Source organism: Siphateles boraxobius, unplaced genomic scaffold, assembly GCF_051911475.1.
Source record: "Siphateles boraxobius isolate OS27281-9 unplaced genomic scaffold, OSU_SipBor_1 49, whole genome shotgun sequence".
NCBI lineage: Eukaryota > Metazoa > Chordata > Actinopteri > Cypriniformes > Leuciscidae > Siphateles > Siphateles boraxobius.
In genome coordinates, this window is record NW_027509130.1 from 3,125,453 (window position 1) to 3,151,383 (window position 25,931).

The 25,931-nt window shown below is 38.6% G+C and overlaps 2 pseudogenes; both read right to left on the minus strand.

The window, feature by feature from the left end:
- Window positions 1–2,429: 2,429 nt before the first annotated feature.
- Window positions 2,430–4,327, minus strand: LOC143711024 (tripartite motif-containing protein 16-like protein; annotated as a pseudogene).
- Window positions 4,328–4,738: 411 nt separating this feature from the next.
- LOC143711025 (E3 ubiquitin-protein ligase TRIM47-like) lies at window positions 4,739–25,000 on the minus strand (annotated as a pseudogene).
- Between the last annotated feature and the right edge of the window lie 931 nt (window positions 25,001–25,931).

Below are 25,931 nucleotides of genomic sequence, written 5' to 3' on the forward strand. Positions count from 1 at the left end.
CATATCCGATTCCATTCCAAAGTCGTTAACCATGTTGTCCACCATTGAGTCATCTTCCGCCCCTGCTCTCACAGACTCTAGGGGTATTTTCCTCTTTAATTTTTCAGAAGCCTTGGGCGGGTGTCTCCAGCATCCTGTAAACACAGAGCTGGATACTACCGACAAGGGTAGCTAACCCTTACCAGCCCCATTGGGGTCTCTTTCCTCCTGTCAGCTGTCTCTCCAGGCTGTCACAAGGTCTTTCCCTTGTTGCCAGCAGCACTATTCACCGCAGTCACTGGACGTATCCAGATCTTCATGATTTCCATTACACGATAGTAGATGTTAAAACTTCTTGTATGTATCTCGCTACTTCTGTCATCCAGTTTCCTTTCTTCTTGTTTTGTTCCTGTTCCTGTTCATGTTGGATTGCCTTTTGGATTTTGACCCTTGCTTTGGACTGGTTTACGATTTTGGATTATCCCTCATAAAACTACTGCTTTTGGATTTAACCCCTGTTTCCCGTGTGTGGATCGTGACAGGAACATCCCAAAATCAACACTGCAAAGGCGAGTGAAAGGACTGGTGAGCGGCTACCGCCATGCCTCAGGTAAGAGCCCCCTTCTCTCAGCTCAGGCCGAGAGTGAATTGGCTAGCCTTGTTAAAATGTTAGCTGAAAGGGGGAACGTAGTGGTATATGGCTTATTGTGTTCCAGTACGCCAAAATTAATGGCATCCCTTGTTTTTCTGCAGAAAAGCCCGCTGGTGTCTGCCCCCTAAACACGAACAATGAAAGTTCCATTCATTGAATGTAGAGTGAAGTTCACAATGTTACAATTTTTGCATTAGTTCCAGAAATCCATTTTTTAAAAATCCTTCCAAGTATTGATTAATTGAAGGTCTCTGTTGTTGTATTTTGCGCTTCATAATGCGCCACACATTTTCAATGCATGTATTCTGGTTGTATTTACGTTTTACAGAACGTCCCAACTTCATTGGAATTGGGCTTGTATTTCTCATGTTTATTTTAACCATAAAATAGGGTCCCACTTTCCCTAACAAAGTGTCCCACTCAACCTGATTGCTTCCAGTTTGCTGAAGAGGGTGTCAGATGGTGTTTAAAGATTAACAGTTTGTTAATAAATACATAAATTGGGAAAATTTCACCATAGTGGCATTCATTACAATCTATTTAAACAAAATACATACAATTTTGAATACATTCTAACTGATTTAGTTTGTTTAAAATGCAATTTACCAAAAAGTATATATATATATATATATATATATATATATATATATATATATACACTTAGCATTTCAGATAATCTATGTATTACATAATGGTGTAATTTTGCGTTGCGATTACGTAATGACGTCATAACATATACACATAACGTCATTTAGCAACTTTTAGCAACAAATCGATCTGCCTTTGGCAACTTCCCCTTAAAATTTGTTGGCAACAGTGATTGAGAAACGGAAAGCAAAAAGATGACGTCACGATGAAGCGAGCACGAAATTTGGAGGTTTCGCACAGATTATGTCCAGCGAAAAGTAAGATTAAATAAAATAAAATGTGATTTCTGTAAAGATTTCTGTACTGTACATTTGTTGTGCGACTGTAACGATGCCAACATTTTAAGAAGAGTTTTTGCAGGTATATTGATTTTGTGTGTATAGACAGTAGGCCTATAGTTGTGACTCGTGTCAGATGAGACTGCATTAGGAGACTAAATTTAGGGATTAAGTGATATTTTGTGTGTTTTCCAGTAAAGGGAAAGATGTTGGTAGTTTATATTAATGTTTAATGTTCAGTTATGTTAGACATTTAGAGGAGTTTTTGTTATTGAATGTTGTGGTTACCATTGTGGTGAAGAGTAGCGGTGTCAATTCAATGCAACACAATGTGTACATTAGCCTCAAATCACAATTTCTCATTGGAGCAAAATTAACCGATCAGCAAGAAACAGGTGTGTAGGCTATGTGTCAAATATGTCCATCCTGAGTTTTATTGGAAATTGTATGTTGTTAATTAAGTTAAAACAGCCTTCCCTTTATGTTACATAAAACTGATTGAAGTAAGTTACAACAACAAAATGTGAATTCATAGGTAAAATCAGGTAGAAATACCTCCTTAAAGAAAAAACTGCACATTTTCACTTTTTAGATAGATAGATAGATAGATAGACTTTAATTGTCACTGTACAGTAGAACCACAACGAAATTTGTTTGTGCAACCTCTAAAACAAGACTCAGTATAGTTAATAAAAATATCCAGCTTTCACTTACTTTCTCCACCCTGCACTGTGAATTATAACTCAATGTAGCCTACTCAGTGTGCAAAATACTAGTTGTGTTAGCTTAGTGAGATTGTGTTAATAAGTTAAATTAATATCAAACCATTTTTTTGTTTTTTTTAGTGTTTTTTTTTACAAGTATAGCCTATCTCAATTTGAAATCCCAATGAGACTCATTGTGTCTGAGATGCTGTAAGGACAAAATCTCTGCGCTGTGATCCACATACACTGCTATTCTACTGATGGGCACTACAGGAAGGGCTGTCTCAATGTTATTGTGACCGAATGAGCAATAGTCAGGACAGCAGAACAAACTCCAGGACTGATCATTATTCCCAGATACATTCTCACTACTATTTCTCTTCCTGCTGATGCTCTTATATGTCACTGATATAGACACTCCTGATCTCCCATCACTGTTGCTCCACTCCACCTCCCAGTAACAGCGTCCAGTCACTCTCTTTCGACACATCGCCTGCCACCAACAATCAAATCTGTCTGGATGATCAGGATATAACTGATCTGTGTCAGTGGCAGTGATCTGTTTGTTTCTCTTAGACAGACGGAGTCTATTATTCACTGAGTTCAGATCCAGAGTCAACAGATGGGAATCTGATGGAAATAAATATAAAACTGAAATTTAAAACAAATATTCTATCAAAATGAATAGTTTTAGAAAAAAAATATTACTTGACCTCTGTTAATGAAATGGTAGGCCCCAAACTGTAAATTCTGCCATCATTTACTCATGCTGTCATTTTATAACTTTCTTTCTTTTGTGGAACATAAAAGTGCATATTTTGAAGAGCGTTTGGGTTAAACATTGACTTTCATTGTATGGACTAAGAAATTTTTTCAAAATATCTTCCTGTTTTACTGAAGAAAGAAAGTCCCTTTAAGAACTTTAAGTTTAAATCAAAATATCTGCACTTCCCATTGACCAAATGTGTTTTTCATTACTGTAAAGTGACATCACTGATGTGTTGCAGTGTACAGATATAGAAACAGTCACTAGACTGGATTTCAGACTTGTGTGTGTTTTCATAGTAACTCACATTGTAGAAACTCCTCTCTGGTCTGATATTAAGGAGACAGAATGGCCGGTTTTCACTACACAGCAAAATCACCAGTGTTAAATTAACACTGCTCAGTGTTTATATGAGTCCACACTCAGAGGGTGTTCAATGAACACTGAAGCAGTGCTAAAGTTAATGAGATAATTAAGTGATTAATTGAGTGATAATTGAGCATTATCGACGACACCTGATGTTAACAAGCAGAATCACTGAAGGAGAAAATCGTAATTGGTATGTTACCATTATGGAGATCAGTGTTTGCTTTAGTTGGGCTCTTGACCCTTACATCATTAACTTTAGTTCTTTGTTTGGCTGCTATACCTGAGTTATAGCATGCCTGATGAACAAAGAGAAAAGGTGTTATGATGGTGTTGGTTGTGTTATAGCATAATCAATAGTTGACCTAAATCACTGAACTCATTGAGAGCATAATTTCAGAGCTATGTTTACCTTATGGATTATAGCAGCACTGTCATTATGGAGTATGCATTTTTTTAGCATTTTCAATTAAATCCAAATGATTAAATCATTACAAAAAAAACACCTTAAAAAGTATTTCAGGTAGGCACATACAGACATCAAGAATTAGCATATGAATCTCAACAATGGTGACAAACAGATGACCTCTGAACATAAGCTCATTATTTATTCATGCAGCAATGCATGATGGGAGCCATGAATGAGATTTGATTGGTGGCATCCATAATACACTGCAAAATGCTTTATAATTGTCACCATTGTTGAGAGTCACAGGCTAGTTCTTGATGTCTGTTTACAAAAAAAAAGTTTTGTATGTTATTTGGATTACATTGTAAAAGTTGCAAATATTGTGATTTTCAAGGACAGTGCTGCTATAATCAATAAAGTAAATGTAGCTCAGAAATTGGGCTCTATTCAGGTCAAATGATTGTGAGATAATGAAAATGTTAAAACACAACCAACACCATCAAATCACCTTTTCTCTTTGTTCATTTGGCTGTTATAACTCAGGTACAGCAGCCTAACAAAGAACTATAGTTAAAGACTTAAGGATCTAGAGCCCAACTAAAAGCAAACACTGATCTCCATAATGGTAACATACCAATTACGATTTTCTCCTTCAGTGATTCTGCTTGTTAACTTCAGGTGTCTTCGATAATGCTCAATTATCACTCAATTAATCACTTAATTATCTCATTAACTTTAGCACTGCTTCAGTGTTCATTTAACACTCTCTGAGTGTGGACTCATAAACACCGAGCAGTGTTAATTTAACACTGGTGATTTTGCTGTGTATGAACACCAAAACACATCTGTAGTTTAATTCTCATGAAGAAATTAAATTAAACTATTTATTATATATTTTATGAATGGTGCTGAACTCTTTTTTTTTTGTTGAATAAATCAGTATTTACCTTTTCCAGATATGTTTTCTGTCACCTCACTGCAGAACTGCTGCAGTATGTCTATGAGTTGAGATACAGATTTCACTACATTATCAAAAGACAGATGAGAACTGATAGTGAACACGTCTGTAGATCCAGAAAGATAGAGAGATGGCAAACTCTACAAACACAAAGACAAAAACACAAACTCCCCGTAATTTCAGAAGCTTGTTAAAAACCTCAGTATTTGAAAAGATCTCTGTTACCTGGAGGAATTGAACATGATCGTGTGTGTGTGAAAGCTTCTTCAGCTCAGTGTCTCTCCTCCTAAGATCATCGATCTCCTGCTTCAGTCGCTCCAGTCGTTCTTCAGCTCGACTCACTGCAGATCTTTCCTGATCTCTGATCAGCTGCGTCACCTCTGAGCGACGTATCTCAATGGAGCAGATGAGCTCAGTGAAGATCCTCTCACTGTCCTCCACTGCTGTCTGTGCAGAGCGCTGTTACACACACATCACAATCACACAGTGGCTTCAGTGTTACTAGAAGAGCTCCAGCACTGGAGGAAAGTCCAAACTGAGACTCAAACATACATATGGTAAACCTAGTTCCCTGATGGTGGGAACGGAGACGTTGTGTCGATCTGACAGGTTGGGGTTTCTCCCTTGGGAGCCCCAAACACCTCTAAGAGTATCAGAAAAGGCCAATAAAATTGGTGTGCAAAATTTGCATGCCAGGCCTGTCGCGGCCATTCAGCAGTCAGTACAGAGTTGTGGCAGGAGGGACACAATGTCTCCGTTCCCTCGATCAGGGAACGAGGTTTACCATGCATAATCATTACATTCCCTTTCTGGCGGCCACGTTCAACGTTGTGTTGAATCGACAGGTTGGGGGTCCCTATACTAAACGTATGTACCGTGTCACAAGATAATGTGGTGCAATTGTGGGCAAGTCACAGCGCGCCAACAACAAGTACAGCAGCGCTCACTCGTAACCTTCCAACGTCCAGGGTAAAAATGACCTTAGATCTACTCACCATTCTAAGAGGTCACTGCAGCAGTAGGACCTCTTCTGAATTGTGTTTTTTAGGCAAGAAACCTAATCTTAAAGAATGTACAGCTACGTAAACTTGTTGTACACAGTAGCTAGATTATAAGGGCTTCCCTGAAAAGGGGCAAACCACGAGTAATAGGCCTGGTAGCGAGTTCCTCCACAAAACTCGACTTCCATAAGACTACTAAGTGATGGAGAAAGGTGGCCTAGTGTTTGCCATTCAAGGGGAACTCACCTAGACCGAAAAAAAGTGAACACTATCACCTCAGAGAATGGAAAGAACACCCACTACACCCAGCCAGCACAACCAAAGCCTATCGGATATCAGAGAAAGATATGTCTGCTAGAGAAGATCCGAGTGCCAACGCATTACCCCGAGTGGAGTTAGCTCTCACTCCCAGTGGTCACGGTACATTTAGGGCCAGATATGCCCGAACAATGGTATCTACAAGGTCCAGAGGTCTGGGCGCGGTTGGCAGATTATGCCCTGCCCCCGAGAAAGAAGGTCCTTCCTCAGAGGGAGGAGCCCACACCATGAGTGTGAGCTCCAAGAACCAAGTCTGGTTGGGCCAGTAGGGCGCAACCATAAGAACTTGATGTCCTTCCTCCCTGACCTTGCACAGTGTCCGTGCAATGAGGCTCACTGGGGGAAATGCATACTTCCATAGGCCCCGAGGCCAGCTGTGTGCCAGAGCATCCGGGCCGAGAGGGGTCGAGGTCAGGGAGTACCACAGAGCGCAGTGGGAGGATTCCTAAGAGCCAAACAGGTCTACCTGTGCCACGCCAATCGACTCCAAAACAGCTGAACCATCTGGGGATGAAGTCTACATTATCCTGTCGTGTGAGTGCATCGGCTGCACGATTAAAGTCGCCCTGGATATGAATGGTGCGAGGTGACTTCAACTGCTGCTGACTCCAGAGGAGGAGATGGCGGGCAAGTTGTAACATGCAACAATAGCAGATCCCTGGAAACTTATGTATGCCACTTTTGCTGTGTTGCCTGTGCGGACTAACAGGTGCTTGCACTGAATCAACGGCCGAAGCCTCCTCAGGGCCAACAGCACAGCCAACAACTGTAGGTTAATGTGGTTAAGTTAATGTGCCAGTGCAGGAGGGGCCCACACTAGGGCTGGGCGATATATCGCACGATATTGTTATGCGCATCTCGTCAGTAAAGCCGGTTCCTTGATTAGTAGTAAATCGCCTTCACCTGCTTTCAGATGGAGCGGCATTTACTCTACAGCACAAACTCCAGTGTTAAATTAACACTCAAGAGTGTTAAAGTTAATGAGATAATTAAGTGATTAATTTAGTGATGTTTGAGCATTATTGAAGACACCTGATGAAAAGCAGAATCATTGAAGGCAAAAATCACAAATTGTAAGCAACCGTTATGGCGATAAGTGTTTGCTTTAGTTGTGGTCTTAACCTTTTTTACATTCACTTTAAATTTGTTTGTCTGCTGTTATTTTATTATAACAGTCAAATGAACAAAGATCTGTTGGTTATGTTGTGGCATAATCATGTTGTGATCTGAAAATTGAAATTTATTAAGATAGTTTGGTCTAACTTATTGGCCTTTGTGATTTTAGAGCAAATGTAAGTATAGGCATGTGTCTTATAATCCAAAATATTTAATAAACATGGTTCTGATCTAAACACTTTCAAATAAATTTATTTAGAAACACAGACATCAATAATCAGCCTGTGAATCTCAACAATGGTGACAATAATAAAGCATGTTGCAGTGGCTGCCACCAATCACAACTCATTAATGGCGCCCATCATGCATTGCGATATGAATAAATTATGATCTGAATTTTCAATGTAATTTACTTTTCCTAATTGAATATTCTGCTCGTCACCATTGTTGAGATGCATAGACTGAATCTTAAAGTCTGTGTGTGCCTAAAAGAATGATTTTTTTTTTAGAAAACAACTTTTAAAGAATTCCTTTATATTATAGCTAGCTATCAACTATAGTTGGCTGCCACATCCCAATGTCGCCTTCCCTTTGCTTGCTGGGGGACCTCACAATAATAACTGATAAAACCATAAACTCTAAAATACTCCTCACAGCTCTAGCCATCGCCAAGAAAACTATCCTCATGAACTGGAAAACCAGAAATAAATTACACATTAACATCTGGAAAAATCTTATAACAGACTTCATGGCAATGGAACTCGCATCTCCCCTTCATAATAACACATCTGAAACTGATCCCTGCCGTCCAACACTTTCTGACCTCTTACAGCTATGAATCCTTTCTCTGTTTTCAACTCTGACTTCTCTCACCTTCTTACTCAACCCACGAATATTCATATTAGTTGTTTAAACTTGTTTCTGTCATCATTGTTATTGCTATCTTTACTGTTACTGTTATGATTACTAATTTCACTTTTTTTTTTTTTTTTTTTTTTTTTTTTTTCATTGTTGTAACTACTGTTGTTGCTGTCTTTTGCTCTTACCGTTATGATCACCACTGCCATCATCATTGTCATTTATTATTATTATTAATATTATTATTATTATTATCATCATCAATATTGCCATTGTCAATGCTGTTTTAGAATTAGATATCATTGTCATCACTAGTGCAATAACTTCCCCCTTATCTCTTCATGGGTTTTTAATGCACCACAACATAGAATAAAAAAAAAAAAAATAAAAAAAAAAAAAAGAAGGATTAAGGATATATGGAAAAACCTCACAAACACCAAGGCAGGCTAGACAGGCGAGAAGTGGTTTCAACGCGACAGCATCTCAGTCCCAATTTGAGACACTCTCGCACTGTACTCCCTATTTTAATGCACCTTAGACATTGCACATAACACACATAACACAAAAAAAAAAAAATTAAAAATTAAAAAAAAAATAGGAAAAGATATGGACTGATGAGATGAGGGGGAAGGTTATATTATATTACCTTATATTATATTATCTTATTATGTCGTATTCTATGCAGGATTGACAATGGCAATTATTACATAGGAGGAAGGATGGAAGTAAAAAATCTACCAACACAATATTGGCAATATGGTGGTAGTGGGAAGTGGGATGGTGATGGTAATAACAATGGTAATACATAATAAACGGTTACTTTGTTTACGCATACACACACATACACATAACCACACTCACACCCGCACACATACACACTTAAACACTTAAATCACTCTTGTCACTGCTGGAAGTATGGATTTACAAGATTGCTCACTACTGCACTATGTTGGTTTGTTTGTATGTATGCCTGATTGTTAAATAAAAAAAAAAAAAAAAAAAAAAATATTATAGCTAGCTAAAATTCTGGATATTTATGCAGAATCACAGTTATGCTGTAACAAACAACATAAATCAAAAACATAAAGTTCAAATGATGATTGTCATAATATAACCAACATCATCAGATCACTTTTTTTCTTTGTTCATCTGGCAGTTATAACTCAGATGAAGCAGCCAAACAAAATCTAAAGTTAATCATATAAGGGTCAAGAGCCCAACTAAAGCAAACAATGACCGCCATAACGGTGGCTTACAATTTGAGATTTTCTCCTTCAGTGATTCTTCAGGTGTCTTCAATAATGCTCAATCATCACTAAATTAATTACTTAATTATCTCATTAACTTCAACACTCTTGAGTGTGGACTCATATGCACTCGCAGGAGTGTTAATTTAACACTGGAGTTTTTGCTGTGTACACATACATCTGTACATGAGATTCCTAAGTACAGCAGGGCACGTGAATACATTGACACTTACACACAGTTGACTAACACTGCCCCCTCATGGCAATTTAAGCAGCAGCCTCAAACCATCATTATATGCCACCTTGAGTTTCTGCATACTGCTTTTTTTATAGCGGCGCCACAAGTGGGCAGTGTACATCGGAGTACAAAAAGCTTTAAAAAGTGTAGTCTTCACAAAAAGTGAGCACATACTAAATTTGCGATTCAGCATATTCGCTTGTGCGTACAACATACAATACTGTCTATGAATGTCCCTAGCATCAGACAGGTCATCAGTTATATAGTGTCCTAAGTACTTGACCTCCTTACACACTCTAAGTAAAGTACCAGACAGATAAAAAGCAGGAAATGAGAGTTTACTGTCCTCCCTGCTTCTAGCAATCATTATCTTGCTCTTCTTAGAGTTGAACGTAATATCAAAGTCCAAGCCATATTGGGAACATACCCTTAGTAGCTGTTGAAGGCCAGCACTATATGGACAAAGAATGACCAGGTCATCCGCGTACATTAGGTGGTTGACAATGGTGTCCCCAACCCTACATCCTGTTCCACAACTGTTTAGCAACTCCGATAGGTCGTCCATATAAATATTAAAAAGTAAGGGAGACAAAATGCTTCCCTGCCTAACTCCATTACTTATATTAAATGAGGCAGACATAGAGTTACCCCACTTCACATACATGGACTGATGAGCATAACAAAAGGCCAAGATTCTCACTAGATATTTGGGAGCCCCTCTGTTGTACAATTTGCAAAATAGCTTCTCATGGTTCACCCTATCAAAGGCTTTAGAGGCATCAATAAAACACAAAAAAATTGTGGAACTATGCCTGTTGTACAAATCTAAAACCTCCTTCAGGGCAAAAATACACATATCAGTGCCATGTTTAGGTTTGAAACCAAACTGATTGTAAGAGGTCAAGACAAAATGTTCCAGCCTATTCAGAATAATCCTCTCCAAGACTTTGGATAAAATACTGGCTAGAGCTATAGGCCTGTAATTATCGACGCTATTAATCTTACCTGCTTTTTCTTTAATGATGGGCACTAGTGTGACAGATAAAATAGAGTCAGGTAAAATACCATGGACTAACAGCCCAGTAAAACAAATAGCAATTAGGGGACAGAGTTTTCTACTTGCAAATTTCAAATGCTCCGCAGATATCTCATCCATACCGCATGACTTATTATCCTTTAGCATCATAATTGCATCATGTATTTCTTGAGGTAAAACAGTTGTATCTTCATTATTATCAATGTCACCCAACGTAAACGACTTACTTTTAACACAGTTAAACAGCTCATAGTATTGTTTCTGCCACAACTGAGTAATTTCATCAGAACCATTAGCACCATCAATATTCGTTGGTAACGATGTTTTACAATTATTCATTCTCTTGATTTCTTTCCAGAAATCAATAGGATTATTATATTGCAGCTTCCTCGCCAGAGAGTCCAACCTCATTGAATTTTCCTTCCTCTTAATGAAACGTAGAGCATATTTAAACTTTGCATTTGCCTGTTTCTTATATTCGAATAACGGACCCCATTTATGTCTACCTGACTCATCCCATGCCTTAAAGGCTCTTCTTGCCTCAGCGTGTGTCTCTTCCACATAGCCATTCCAACCTGGCTTGACTTTGTATGATCTGTGTGTCTTATACAGGGGCCCACTCGAAACAAGGAGGGACTTCACAATATTCTCATACAGGGTGCACAGCTCAGTACCATGTTGAGGGTTCTTGCAGTTAATATCAGAACATACCATAGAAACTTTAGGCAATTCAATGTTATTCAACAGGATATCAGACTGGATATAATATTCTTTAAGGTCCTCCTCATTCAGATTGGACCAATCTATTTTCCCCACACATACGTTATCTACAGGCACAAAAGCAGGTAAACTGCCTAGACTTACAGATAGAGAGAAAGGCACATGATCAGTAGTGGCAAATTCATAGTTAATTTTTAAGGCCTCTATAGAGTCATGCGCATCAGCCGTGCAAATGCACTGATCTAGCCATGAGGTCGTGTGACATGCCTCACTGATGTATGTGTAGCTACTATCAGGCAAGAGCACTTTGCTAGAAAGAATTAGACTATTATCATAACAGAACTGCATTAAATGCTTAGCAAATAAAGCACTGTCATCAGAAACATCTGCATTCATGTCACCCACAATAAAGAAGCTCGTGGAAGCATTATCTTGAATGAAAGACATAACGCAAGCCAGCCTATTAAGATATTCCTCTTCATTTTGAGAGCACTCATAGGGTGTGTAAATGTTTAAGATAATGAAGTTTTTATCACCACAATTAAACTCAATTCCTATAGCCCAATCAACATCCAGTCTAACCACCTTAACCAGCTGATCATATTTTTTATGCCATAGCAGGGCAACACCACCTGGTATTCTACCATGAACAATCCTGGTACTCAGGTCAGTAGTAGATTCACCCGCCCCATAAAAGTCTTTATGCAGGGAATTTAGACCCTCTAAATCCTGTTTTGGTAAAAAAGTTTCTTGAACACATAGTACATCACAAGCCTCCAAAAGTTTATCCACTACTAGGCGGCGCGATTTGTCAGCTTCACTGTGCCCAACGTGCAGTCCTCGTGTGTTATACGACACGATATTGATATTCATCTCTGTTTATTAATCCCGGGCCGCAGCCTGGCTGCTGCTCCTCTGTGCAGCTACTGGTATAAGGACAGACACAGAGCGCTGCTGCTGTGGGCCAGCCTCTCCTCCTCCTGTTCTATGGGCCGAGCTATCACTGTTAACTTTGGGTCTGCGAGCCTCAAAATAACGACGTACATAGATCCCCGCTGGCCAAAGTTGTGGCTCGTACATTTCATCAACTTCATTACATTCAGCAGTAACATGAAACGAACTGAATCTGTTGCGGGTAGACTCAATCTTCCGACACATCACAGAATTGCCCAGTTTTTCAATCAGATAATCACGCAGAGTGGCCGCATCAAGATCCGGGGAAAATCTAGTTGCAAAGACACTCACCAGCTTAGTTTTAATTACTGGAATGTTACTCACTTCTGTGCCGGTACCAACTATTCCCATTTTGCTCTCTCGCTTTAACCGGGTCTGCATGCGGCCAGGTTTCTGTTGCACGGCCAATTTTGGTGGCTTCTGAGGCTTACGCCTCCCTTCCTTCACGACAGTATTCCATGCTGGAGACGGAGGTTGGTTGCTCGTCGCCTCTCCCAATGCCTGGCGGACAAGACCCGCCGACCCCTGCGTTTCTCTCTCCTGAGATCCTGACGCAGCACTAGCCCGGCCAGGGGATCCGCGGATTTCTTCAATATCCTTCATCCGGCGATCTAGAGCCGCAGTAACCGCCCCAAGGTTTTCATTCACACTTGCCTGCGTTTCCAGAACTCCCCTTAAAGTAGAAACTTCCCGACTCAATCGTTCCATCCTGCCGAGTAACGCCGAGGCATCCATATTACCAAACCCAACAGGTGGAAGTTCATCCAGGAAGTGTGAGACAAACCTGGGAATGTCTTCACCGCGCTCATTGAGCAATTTCAGACAGTCCTTGATATTATTAACGTCCTTCTGAGCGCCTTTGTGCTTAACATTGCGTTGCGTTGTCGGGCACAGTTCAAACAGAAGTCTCTTGGAATGCTCAATCCAGTCAGAGGAGAAGTTGTTTGAGGCTAACAAAACAATTTCATCCTGCGATAGTGTCTTGATTTTAATAGAAATGAAGTTTAAAAACTCATCTTCCACTATCACTTTTCCATTAGAGGTTTCATAAACCTCGGGTTTTGTACGGGAACATACAGCCGCAGCACGCAACACCGCCGCAGCCGTCATGGCATTGCATATATTTTACGATATATAAACACATATATATTATATATTCATGTTCAATATATTGCAATATATGGAAAGCGGCAATCATTTGTATATTTTGCAATATATTGCAATATATTACATGAATATATAATATATTGTATAATACATTTATCATTAATATATTATTCCATGTATTTCCAATATATAATATATTGGAAAATAATATATTACAATATATTTCAAGTAATATATTGGTAAATATATTTTCCTTTCGTAAGGGTATATGAATGGTGGTCATGCAGCCAGGCACAGTTTAGCCGGCGTGCTAAGGTTACTGCTTCTGGAATTACAAATAAGAAAGTTTGGATGTTTTTAAAGGATCTTCAAAATGAGTCACGGTCGTTACTGCAGTGTTCCCGGCTGTACAGGGAATGTTGGCGCTTTTCATTGTCTTCCCAAGGAACCAAACATTAAACAGGCATGGTTGATGCTTTTATACAACAAGATTCCTGTGAGCTTCAACATGAAATTATCAATATGCTCGGACCATTTCACCCCAGACTGTTTAGAAAACCTTGGACAGTTTCAAGAAGGCTTTTCTACACGGCTACTTCTGAAAAGAGGGGCTGTTCCAACCACGTTGACATAACTACCGCAAGCTGCAAGTAATCTAACGTTATGAATTTTTTGCTAACAGTTATTAACAATGCTATCCGTTATCTACTAGCTATAGTTATGAAGATACAGTTAGTGTGATGGTTTGGTTTAACTGAAATATTTATTCGATAGTAGTTTAGATACACTGGATTTATTCGCATTTTTTTATTTCAGAGTACATCACAACGCACAAAAGACGTTTGCTGCCAAACAGATTCTGCCAGTCTGGCATCGCGTTATTATGTTTAGAGTTACAAGAGGTGTTTGTGTGTTTCATGTGTAGCATCATGACTGGTATTAGCAAGGGGGTGTTTCCAAGCATGTTTACTATGATGACTGGGTACATTTAGCAATTCCGTGAGTCATTCACAACAAATTAGCGAACTATTCATAGTCCATCAAGTGTAATCTCTGTGTAGCCTACTGATTGCAGTTTGCCAAATCATTGATTGGTCTAGTCTCATGCAGCTCATCTAAATATTCATGAACATACCATAAAAGAGAGAAAAACGCTAGTTTTCCGCTCTTTTATGACGCTCGAGCATGCGGTCTCGGGGTTCTGGACTGCACAGCAAAATCCACAGTGTACATATGTACACTCTCGGTGTACATATAAGTCCAACTACAGGGTGTTAAAAATGAACACTGAAACAGTGTTGAACTTAATGAGATAATTAAGTGATTAATTAAGTGATGATTGGCCATTAGTGGTGACACCTAATGTTAATAAGCAGAATCATTGAAGGAAAGAGAAACAACAAGAAATGAAAAAAGAGAAACAAGAACTACTGACTTCGAGCCTTTACACATTATTGTACTTATTATTACCAGTGTATTTCAGTCATACATCTACACACATACTTTTATATTGAACAGCAGTTTAGATGGTAATGTTTTATGGAATGTTTCGTTTCATGTCACCATTATGGCGATCAGTGTTTGCTTTAGTTGGTATCTTGACCCTTTGCTTTTTAACATTAGTTTTTCACTGGCTGCTCCAACTGTGTGTTTATAAAGCACATGTGTTACTGCAAGAGAAACCATGACATGGGCTGTGTTTCCAGAAAGCATCGTAAGCCTAATTTGATCATACAGACCTTTTGTTGCAATTGTTCTACGATCAGGTTAGGCTTAAAATGCTTTTGGGAAACACAGCCCTGGTTATGTATAAGTTATGAAGTTAAAATCCTATAGTGTCCTGATTCACTCAACCAGCATACTAAACTGATTATACAAACGTTCCATTCATATTCATTACAGTAGCTAATTCCAGCAGTGCTTTAATAAACTGAAGGTTTCAAAATCCCACACAGACATCAATAATCTACATATGAATCTCAACAATGGTGACAATCACACAAAAGATTCATGTTGCAGTGCATGATGGGAGCCACCAATCAAAATGCACCCATAGCTCCCATCATGCATTGCAGTATGAATAAATTATGCAGCTGAATTGTCCTGTAATTTTCATTTTTTTCCTGTTTGCTTTTATTTTGCTATTGTTTTGTTATGACTTTAATAGCTTGTTTTGTGATGTTAAGAGTTGATCTGTATGTCACTAGTTTGTTTATTGTCACCATTGTTGTGATTCATATGCTGATTCTTGATGTTTGTGTGTCTAATCACAAGAGCTCCAGTGCACAAAGAATTTTCAAAAATGTTTATATTGCTGTTAGATCTCAAACTGCAGAATCTCAGGGCTACAATCACCAATGCTAAATCGCAACATCAATCAAATCATCAAAGATTTAGACTCTGCATGACATCAGTGAATAATGTCACTACGTGATGATAATGTCAGCAACACATCATATTGTTAGAAGGTTTTCTCGAGCAATAACAAATGTGCTTTACAAACACACTGTTGCAACAGTCTGAGAAAAGCTAACAATAAAGAATGAAAAGGGTCCAGAGCCCAACTAAAGCAAACACTGACCACCATAATGGTGGCTTGAAATAAAAAATTCCATAAAACGTTGCCGTCTAAACTTCTGTTGAATCTCAAAAACTTTTGTAGATGTATGACAGAAATAAAGTCACATTAGTAATAATAAGTGCAATAATGTGTAAAGGCTCGAAGTCAGTAGTTCTTGTGTTTCTCTTTTTTTCATTCTTCTTGTTTGTCTTTCCTTCAATGATTCCTCCTGCTTATTAACATCGGGTGTCACCACTAATAGCCAATCATCACTTAATTAATCACTTAATTATCTCATTAACTTTAACACTGCTTCAGTGTTCATTTTTAACACCCTGTAGTTGGACCTATATGTACACCAGGAGTGTTAATTTAACACTGGGAATTTTGCTGTGTATAGACTAGTAGAGTCACATAACAGCATCATCGCAACATTAGTGAACCCTGCTTTGAGTGCAGTTAGGTTCACTTCGGTTTTGTGGAATCACTGGCGCTTTAGTCTATTTGCTAATATTTGAACATCGTTTTTGTGTATTGTGGAATTCTGACTGTGTAGTCATTTTCTTACAATTTTTTATGTTCTTTGTTTTTTTTGTTTTGTATGTACTTTATCTTGTATAGTGCTATGGACCATTTTATATGTATGTCCTGAATAAAGAAATGATGCTGATGATGATGATATGCAATTTTATATTTATAAATAACCACCATAATGTATTCCGATTTATATGGGAACATGTATTGATAATATATGTAAAGATATAGTGCCACATGTATGTTTAATATATGGTAGAATATATTTGGAATATATGTAAAATTATATGGAAATATATATATTAGGGCTGGGCGATATATCGCAGGATATTGTTATGCGCATCTCGTAGGTAAAGCCGGTTCCTTGATTAGTAGCAAATCACCATCACCTGCTTTCAGATGGAAGATATTATGCAGATATGAGTGTTAAATTAACACGCAAGAGTGTTAAAGTTAATGAGATAATTAAGTGATTAATTTAGTGATGTTTGAGCATTATTGAAGACACCTGATGTTAACAAGCAGAATCACTGAAGGAGAAAATCACAAATTGTAAGCAACCGTTATGGCGATAAGTGTTTGCTTTAGTTGGGCTCTTAACCTTTATACATTCACTTTAAATTTGTTTGTCTGCTGTTATTTATTTATAACAGTCAAATGAACAAAGTAAAGTGTGATCTGATAGTGTTGGTTATGTTATGGCATAATCATGTTGTAATCTGAAAGTGAATCTTATTGAGATAGTTAGGTTTAACTTACTGTCAACAACATCTTGATTTTACAGCATACATGAATATAGATATGTTTCTTATAATCTAAAATATTTAATAAACATTGTTCTGATCAAAACACTTTCAAATAAATGTATTTGGAAACACAGACATCAATAATCAGCCTATGAATCTCAACAATGGTGACAATAATATTGCATGTTGCAGTGGCTGCCACCAATCACAACTCATTAATGGCTCCCATCATGCATTGCGATATGAATAAATTATGATCTGAATTTTCTATGTAATTTACTTTTCCTAATTGAATATTCTGCTCGTCACCATTGTTGAGATGCACAGACTGAATCTTGAAGTCTGTGAGTGCCAGAAAGAAAGTTTTTTTTTTATTTGTAGAACACAACTTTTAAGAAAACCTTTATATTATAGCTAAAATTCTGTATATTTATTCAGAATCACAGTTATGCTGTAACAAACAACATAAAGCAAAAAAATTTAGTTCAAATGATGATTGTCATAATATAACCAACACCATCAGATCGCCTTTTTTATTCGTTCATCTGGCAGTTATAACTCAGATAAAGCAGCCAAACAAAACCTTAAGGTAATAATATAAGGGTCAAGAGCCCAACTAAAGCAAACAATGATCGCCATAACGGTGGCTTACAATTTGAGATTTTCTCCTTCAGTGATTCTTCAGGTGTCTTCAATAATGCCCAAATTATTACTCAATTAATCACTTAAAAGTGCAAAACGCAAGTCTCTGAGTTTTTGCAGAACTACGCCCCCTCTGGCGACAAGCGAAACTGCAACCATAGTTGTGCACGCTCATGGACCACACGCACACGCACCCATGCACGAGCACGAGCTGTTCATAACTAAAGGAGCATCTGCCGCACAGATCTTTGGTGTACAGCCAAAAAGTCTTCAGTGGTAATAAAGTTATAAATCTGCAAGTCATTTCAAAAATATGGAAGGAAAGACATTTGAGTAAATTACTCTTATGTGTGAGGGGAAAAACGGGGGTAGTAGAAAACTTTGTTTATGTTTTTACTGTATCCACCTATGATTGTATTGTTATGAAAACACGTTCATGAACAATATAATTGATTACTTCGCAAAAGCTCAAAATAATAATCATACCATACACAGTTGGTCAACAACGTTCACTCAAATGTCTCAAGGTAATAAACAATCAAATGTCACCATGACGTTTTCATAAAAGCCAAACAGGCTAATCCGCCGAAGACTTGCGGGGTTCAGCCTGTTATTGATCTGCTAAGTAGAATATTCCAATAAAAATACATCCTTTTTCTGTTATAATTTACTCAAAATTTCTGTCTAATTATCGGTCATTTTATCAGCATGTTATATCACACTCAAGAATCTTGAACTGTTTTGCTAATCACTAAACTACATGTAGCGCGGATTTATTTAGTAGATATTTTGACAGGGACAATACACACTGACAAACATTAATGTGAAATGTGTCAATACTTTATTTAGTAAATAGTTAGTCTGCTAAACAGTATGAGTAAAGTAAAAATATTTACCCCTTTACCATTGTATTTCCCTTCCTGCAATGTTCAGAATAAAACATGTATTTTATCACAATACCAAAATATTTTACGTTTTCCTCGTTTTGATAGAATACGAGCTCCCACATACCTCATATATACTACATACAAAATGTACCACATTCACGGGAACAATTTACTATTTTTACCGAAAAATACAATATAGCCAATGCAACGGCGTTCTTCCTTGTTGGTCAATGACATGAACACCTTAGCATGTTAGCAATGGACACAAGGCTAACGTTACCGGTAGGCCATACACAAAAACATAGTTAGCATCTTTTATTGGATATGTTTTATGTTTCATGTTGTACTATTCTTCCGAATACAATTCCTAGTTTATGAAACTGTTCACTAACAATGGTAGTAAAACCAATTCTGATTGTACATGTATCTAGCTTACGCTAAAGCATTACACATTTTACGCATCGTCATTTGTTGTCATACATAGATTGGCCGTATCAAACATTAGAGACTGGGCTATATCTTACCGTTTTATCAAGAAAAAAGCCAACTTAGGATCCCGTTTGAGACCAAGAGCAGACCGGAGATCTCTCCATTTGTTGAATGCCTTCCCGAGGTAGACTCTCGTCTTACTCCGACGCCTGTCTGACTCCAATTTGGACCTTTTGGTGGCACTAGACAACAATTTTCTTTTCTTTACTTTACGTGGAGTTTGCGTTGGGGTTTGGAATGGACTACAAGCCGGTCTCTTTGAATCCATCTTCTACCTTTGACGCACGAGATGTCTTCGCTGATGCGGAGAATGGCGGCGCCGGCGAAAACACAAACCTGCGAGACATAGCCTGGTGAGCGTGAACGCGCATGACGTCACGCCCAGTCTCAAATTCGAACCCGAATCCCTCTTATTTATTTTACTGTACAGGATTATAGAGGCAATTGCAGTGATCAGAGAAGGGCTCATTCAGTCCATCAGGCAATTGTTTATGCATGTATGGGTTAGAAAACGTGTATTTTTAACATGAATTGTTGCGCAATGCACCTTTAATTATCTCATTAACTTCAACATTTTTGAGTGTGGACTCACATACACTCCCAGGAGTGTTAATTTAACACTGGAGTTTTTGCTGTGTACAAAGAGCCGTAGTTAACTGACAAGCTGAGCCATAACGCAATTATCGCTGGCGATACGTCAGCGATATTGATGCGATATGGCTCAGCTTGTCAGTGAACTACGGCTCTTTCTAGTTAATGCCGCTCCATCTGAAAGCAGGTGATGGTGATTTACAACTAATCAAGGAACCGGCTTTACAGACGAGCTGCGCATAACAATATCGTGCGATATATCGCCCAGCCCTAATACCACTTAATATCGTGCTCAAAGTCATTATTATTAAAACATAGTAATTATAGACTACTCTTAATGGTCTTAGGCCAATTGTCAATATAACCACAGGGTCTACTCTTCAGCACAATGGTGACACCAAAAACTCAGACATACCAGAAAACATTTTAAATTCCAAAATAATACCACATGAAACACTAACAGATCTCCCACTATATTAATATTGAGCAAAACACATTAAATAACACTTAATTTTAACATTTGCTCTCCTTTACCAGTCAGAAGCGAAGCATGCTGGGAACTAGAAATATGTTGTAACTCATTTCATGAATGTGAATATACATTAACATGTATAATGGAACATGTATGTGCAATAATGTACACAATAAAGGATAAAACTGTGAATATTACATGTAATACTATTTTTGTTTTCATTAATAAATATTTTATATATATTAATTCATAGCCATACATACATGATCAATGCATATATTTCAGTATATTGAAAATATAAGCACTTGTTTCCAATATATGGAAATGTATTATGTTATATATCGCATTATATTTTGCAGTATATTCCCATATATTTTTGTTCCGTAAGGGGAAAAATGCTAATCTATTAATTAATATCTAATATTATATAAGTATAAATGAAAAATCTGCAAAATAAAACAGTAAAATTCCGTAAAACTACATTATATATATATATATATATATATATATATATATATATATATATATATATATAGCATATATATTGCAGTATACTAAAGCATATAAAGACAAACTATTATATGTAAAAAATATAGTGACTTTTTTGGTCTTGACTGCAATATATTTGTTTTACATGCATCAATATATATATACATATATGGTCTATGCATATATTGCAATATATTGTAAAATATAAATATTAAATACCATATATGGAAATATATTGCCTAATATATCACATGATATTTTCCAATATACTGCAATATATTGTTGTTTCGTAAGGGATAACTCGGCCAAGAAAGTGTGTAGTGTGTATGCAAATTTAGGGGTGTAACAAAGGTACAGACCAGATCCAAATAAGGAAATCCCCCAAGTGTTACGTGACATCTGAGCTGATTTGAGATCCGGCCGTTTTACAGCTGCAGTTTAAAGTTTTGAGATTTTCATATTAAGTAGGTGACATGATTTTGTCTATGGCCATTTTACCCACAAGCTGCTGTTATTCAACAATGCCAAGGTAAACTTGGTTTTGCATTCAATCACCCCTTTAATTACCCTGATTGAGACAAAAGCACATAATGAAAGTGGAAAGAAATAACATTAACTATCACTCATGGGATTCAGTATGAAGCAGTACCTGTTCCTCTGTCCTCGCTGCTGCAGTTGATACAGTGTCATGACTTTTGTGTTCATCCACCAAACACAGCGTACAGATACACCGCTGGTCGGTACGGCAGTAAATCTCCAGCATTTTGACCATGTCGAGGGCAGATCATCTCCTGCAGTCGTCCAGTGGCGCCCAACAGATTGTGTCTACCTCTGAATAGACTCTCATGCTGTTCAAGGTGATTTTGACAGTAAGAGCTTCGACACTATAGACACGACTTCACTGCTTTCTGTTTATTTCCAGTGCAGGAGTCGCACTGCACATCTCCAGATCCAGTGTGAGGATGACGACGAGGAGCAGGAACAGGACGAGTAGCAGGAGCAGGAGAAGATTGGAGTCTTGTCTTCTTCAGTTCCTCCACCATTTTAGCAAACACCACATTCGTACCTATAACAGGTCTTGGTGTGAAGGTCTGTTTGCATAAAGGACATCTAGGTCAAGGTCAAGGTCAAGTTTATTTATATAGCACGTTTACAAACAGACACTGCTGCCCCAAAGTGCTGTACAGATCCAGAGAAACAACATAAAATAACCATACAATACAACATGAAAGCGACACGAAAAAAAAAGATTACACAACTCAGCTTGTATTAAAAAGCAAGTGCAAAAAGATGAGTTTTTAAAAGTGATTTAAAACTCTCCATAGAGGTAGCTGCTCTAATATTGAAAGGAAGAGCGTTCCAGAGCTTAGGACCTGCAACACAAAATGCTCTGTCCCCTCTGGTTTTCAGTCTGGACCTTGGACAGTTTAAAAGCAGCTGGTCAGTGGACCTAAGTGCTCTGACTGGCGTGTGCAGAGTCAACATGTCGGATAAATATGATGGAGCCAACCCATTTAGAGATTTAAAAACAAACAATAAGATCTTAAAATGGATTCTAAAAATGACAGGCAGCCAGTGGAGAGATGACAGTACCGGGGTGATGTGGTCTCTGCGCCTTATCCCTGTCATCAGGCGTGCAGCCGCATTTTGAACTAGTTGTAATCGGCGAACTGAAGACTGATCAAGGCCATAGTACAATGAGTTACAATAGTCCAGGCGATTTGTTATCAGGGCATGCACAACTTTTTCCAGTTGGTTTTGGGGCAGATAGGGCTTGACCTTCCCTAGAAGTCTAAGCTGAAAAAAGCTTGTTTTAACCACTGAGCTGATTTGTTTATCGAGTTTAAAAGAACTGTCAATAAAAACACCAAGACTTTTTACTGACGGGCAGCCATTTGGCAGAATTTGTTCAAGAGTACTGTTAAAACCAGAGATATCGGGCTCCCCAAAAATTACAAGTTCAGTTTTTTTGTCATTTAGATTTTAAAAATTCAATGACATCCAGTCTTTAACTTCTTGTAAACATTTTTTCAGAGCTTCAACTGAGTTTGTTTTGATATTCAAAGGTAGATATATTTGGATGTCATCTGCGAAACAATGAAAGGAAATATTGTGTTTTTGGAAGATTGATCCCAGGGGTAGCATATATAGAGAAAACAAGACTGGGCCTAAAATTGAGCCTTGAGGCACCCCGCTGTCAATTGGGGCTTTGTCTGAATAAAAAGGACCAAGGTTTACAGAAAAAGACCTATCTGTCAGATATGATTGAAACCACTTCAGAGCAGTGCCTTTAATGCCTGCACAGGACTCTAGTCTGGATAATAAAATATTATGGTTGACCGTATCAAATGCTGCCGTTAAATCTAAAAGCACTAGCATCGCAGAGCTACTAGAATCAGAAATTAAAAGAAGATCGTTAAAAACCTTTAAGAGAGCAGTTTCTGTACTGTGACAGGATCTAAAACCAGACTGAAATTTTTCAAAGATGTTGTTGGAATTTAGATGCAATTGAAGTTGGGCATATACCACTTCTTCTAAAACTTTACACAAAAATGGAAGCTTAGACACTGGCCTGTAGTTGGACAAAACAGAGGAGTCCAAATTATGCTTTTTCAGGAGGGGCTGCACGATGGCCTTTTTAAAAGCACCCGGAACACGCCCAGCTGAAAGTGACAAGTTTATCAAATTTAAAATACAAGGCCCAACAGTGTCAATAACATCTTTAAAAAGTTTGGCTGGAAGGCTGTCTGATGAACAGACCGAGGGTCTTAAACTTTGGACCATCTTTGACAGCTCAGAGAGAGATATTGGCATAAAATCTTCAAAAACAACTGAACATAAAGGTAAAATACTGGGATCTGGCGCAACACAAAGGGTTAAGGCCCGGATATTGGCCACTTTATCCATGAAGAATTGACAAAATCTGTCACACAGAAGGGCACTGGGAATGATGCCAGTATGCTCAGGCGGGTTGATTATCCTATTTAGAACATTAAAAAGGACATGAGGTTTGTGACAGTTGTTTTGTACAAGGTTTGACATATACTGAGTCTTTGCAGCCTTAACAGCATCTTGGTAGTTAGACAAACAGTCCCTTAACATCCCCAGAGATACATGAAGTTTGTCTTTTTTCCATTTTCTCTCAGCACGGCGACATTCCCTTCTGAGAGCACGAGTAGTGTCATTGTGCCATGGCTCTCCATTTAAATTAGAGCGCCTAAGCATAAACGGTGCTATTGAGTCAAGAATTTCTGTGCACGTTGAGTCAAATAGAGTAACCAGTTCCTCAATGTCCATATTTGAACAAGAGGCACCCATGGACATGAAAGGAGAGTTATCGAACACTGCAGCAAAAAGGGAAGCCGTAGATGGACTTATAGCGCGCCGCTGACGCATGGGGACGCACGCTTTACTTAGACGGCGCGGCAGAGAAACAGAAAACAAGACAGGCATATGGTCAGAAATACCTGCATCAGAAATATCCTTTATGGACAGATTTAGGCCATGGGACAAGACCAAGTCTAAAATATGTCCCTTGTTATGAGTCGGGCAGTTCACAGACTGACTGAGGTTAAACGAATCTAAGATGTTTAAAAAGTCCTTGACCAAGGGCTTAGAAGTACAGCACACATGAATATTAAAATCACCAACAATTAAAAAATGATCATACTTAAGAGCCATGCCTGCCACGAATGCCGAAAAATCCTTTATAAAATCCTTATTGAATTTGGGAGGGCGGTAAATGAGCGCACATAATACTGTTAGATTGAGGTTTAGCTCGAAGAGTTGCAGCTCAAAGCTCTTATATTGTTCACAAGGGGGTTTCTTACAGTTTAGCATGGTTTTAAAAACTGTCGCTAGACCCCCTCCTTTTCCCGTGGTTCGTGGAGAGCTAAAGAAAGAACATGCCGGTGGAAGAAGCTCTGAGAAGGGGAAACACTCACCCGGTTTAACCCACGTCTCTGAAAGAAGCATGCAGTCAAGCTCCCGGGATACAAAGAAGTCGTTTAATATAAAAGTCTTGTTAGACAAGGATCTAATATTGATCAGTGTGCCAACTGAAGAATAGTATCCTCCGTGCGCGAAGATTTGGCTCGAGCCACTGACCGGAGATTCATTAGATCCACGCCGCGTTTGGCCGCTCGGGAATGCCGGGGAACGTACTCCTCCAACGGTGCGCGCAGCTGGTCCACAGTGATAACAGCTCCGGGATGAATCGGGAGAAGCCACCGCATCCTGGAGTCCGGGGGAAGAAGGACACCCAGTAAGGAACAGCTGCTTTGAAACCCCAGACCATTTCTCCGTGTAGCCCGCAGGTATGCTCTCACTCTAGCAACCACGCCACCTCGCTTTCCCCGTCTTCTGGGGCGTTTCCTCCGCGGAGCAACAGGTGTACGTTGCAGGTGCGCCGGCAGGTCTGGGAGTGGAGGGGGGGTTATATCCGAGGACTGGTCTCCATGAATATTTCTCTTTTGAAATATAACATGTTGATCACGAATACAGAGAAGTGTCTGTCGATCATACACTAACAGAGCTGAGACATTTTGATAACTTAAAATAATAAACAAAACAAACAGGGTTCCAAACAGGACAGAGAGACACTGCGCCGTGCACACTGCTGGCGCCATGTTTTTTGAGCAAAAAAAGAGAATCTGACATCTGTAGATTCTCTCCTGATTACTTCCCAAACCGCATACTTCCCTACTATTTAGTGTGGGAAAAGAGTAGGCGAGCAAAAAAGTATGTATTAATCCAAAAGAGTAGGCGAGAATTACCTGGGTGACGTACCATTTATCGCGAGATTTGGACTTAAGTGCGTTCGAATGTGCCTACTTTCCTACTATATAGTAGGCGAAAACAGTACGTGAAGGAAGCAGTACGTTCGAAACATCAGTATTCATAAAAGAGTAGGGGAGAAGTTCCCGGATGGCTTACTGCTTCCGGCCCGATTTTTGAGTGCTCAACCGATGGATACTCTTCTATCCCAGGAGGCCACGCGAGAGCATACGTCATTATCAAACATCACGGAGATCAGCGACGCCGGGGGTTTTCAAATGTGAGTAAACACGGTTCCTTATGTGTTAAACTACAATAGAGTAGACGTTTTAACTGTTGAAGGTGTAAAGTAGTTAGACAGTATAGTTGTGATTTTGCTGTAAAAACATG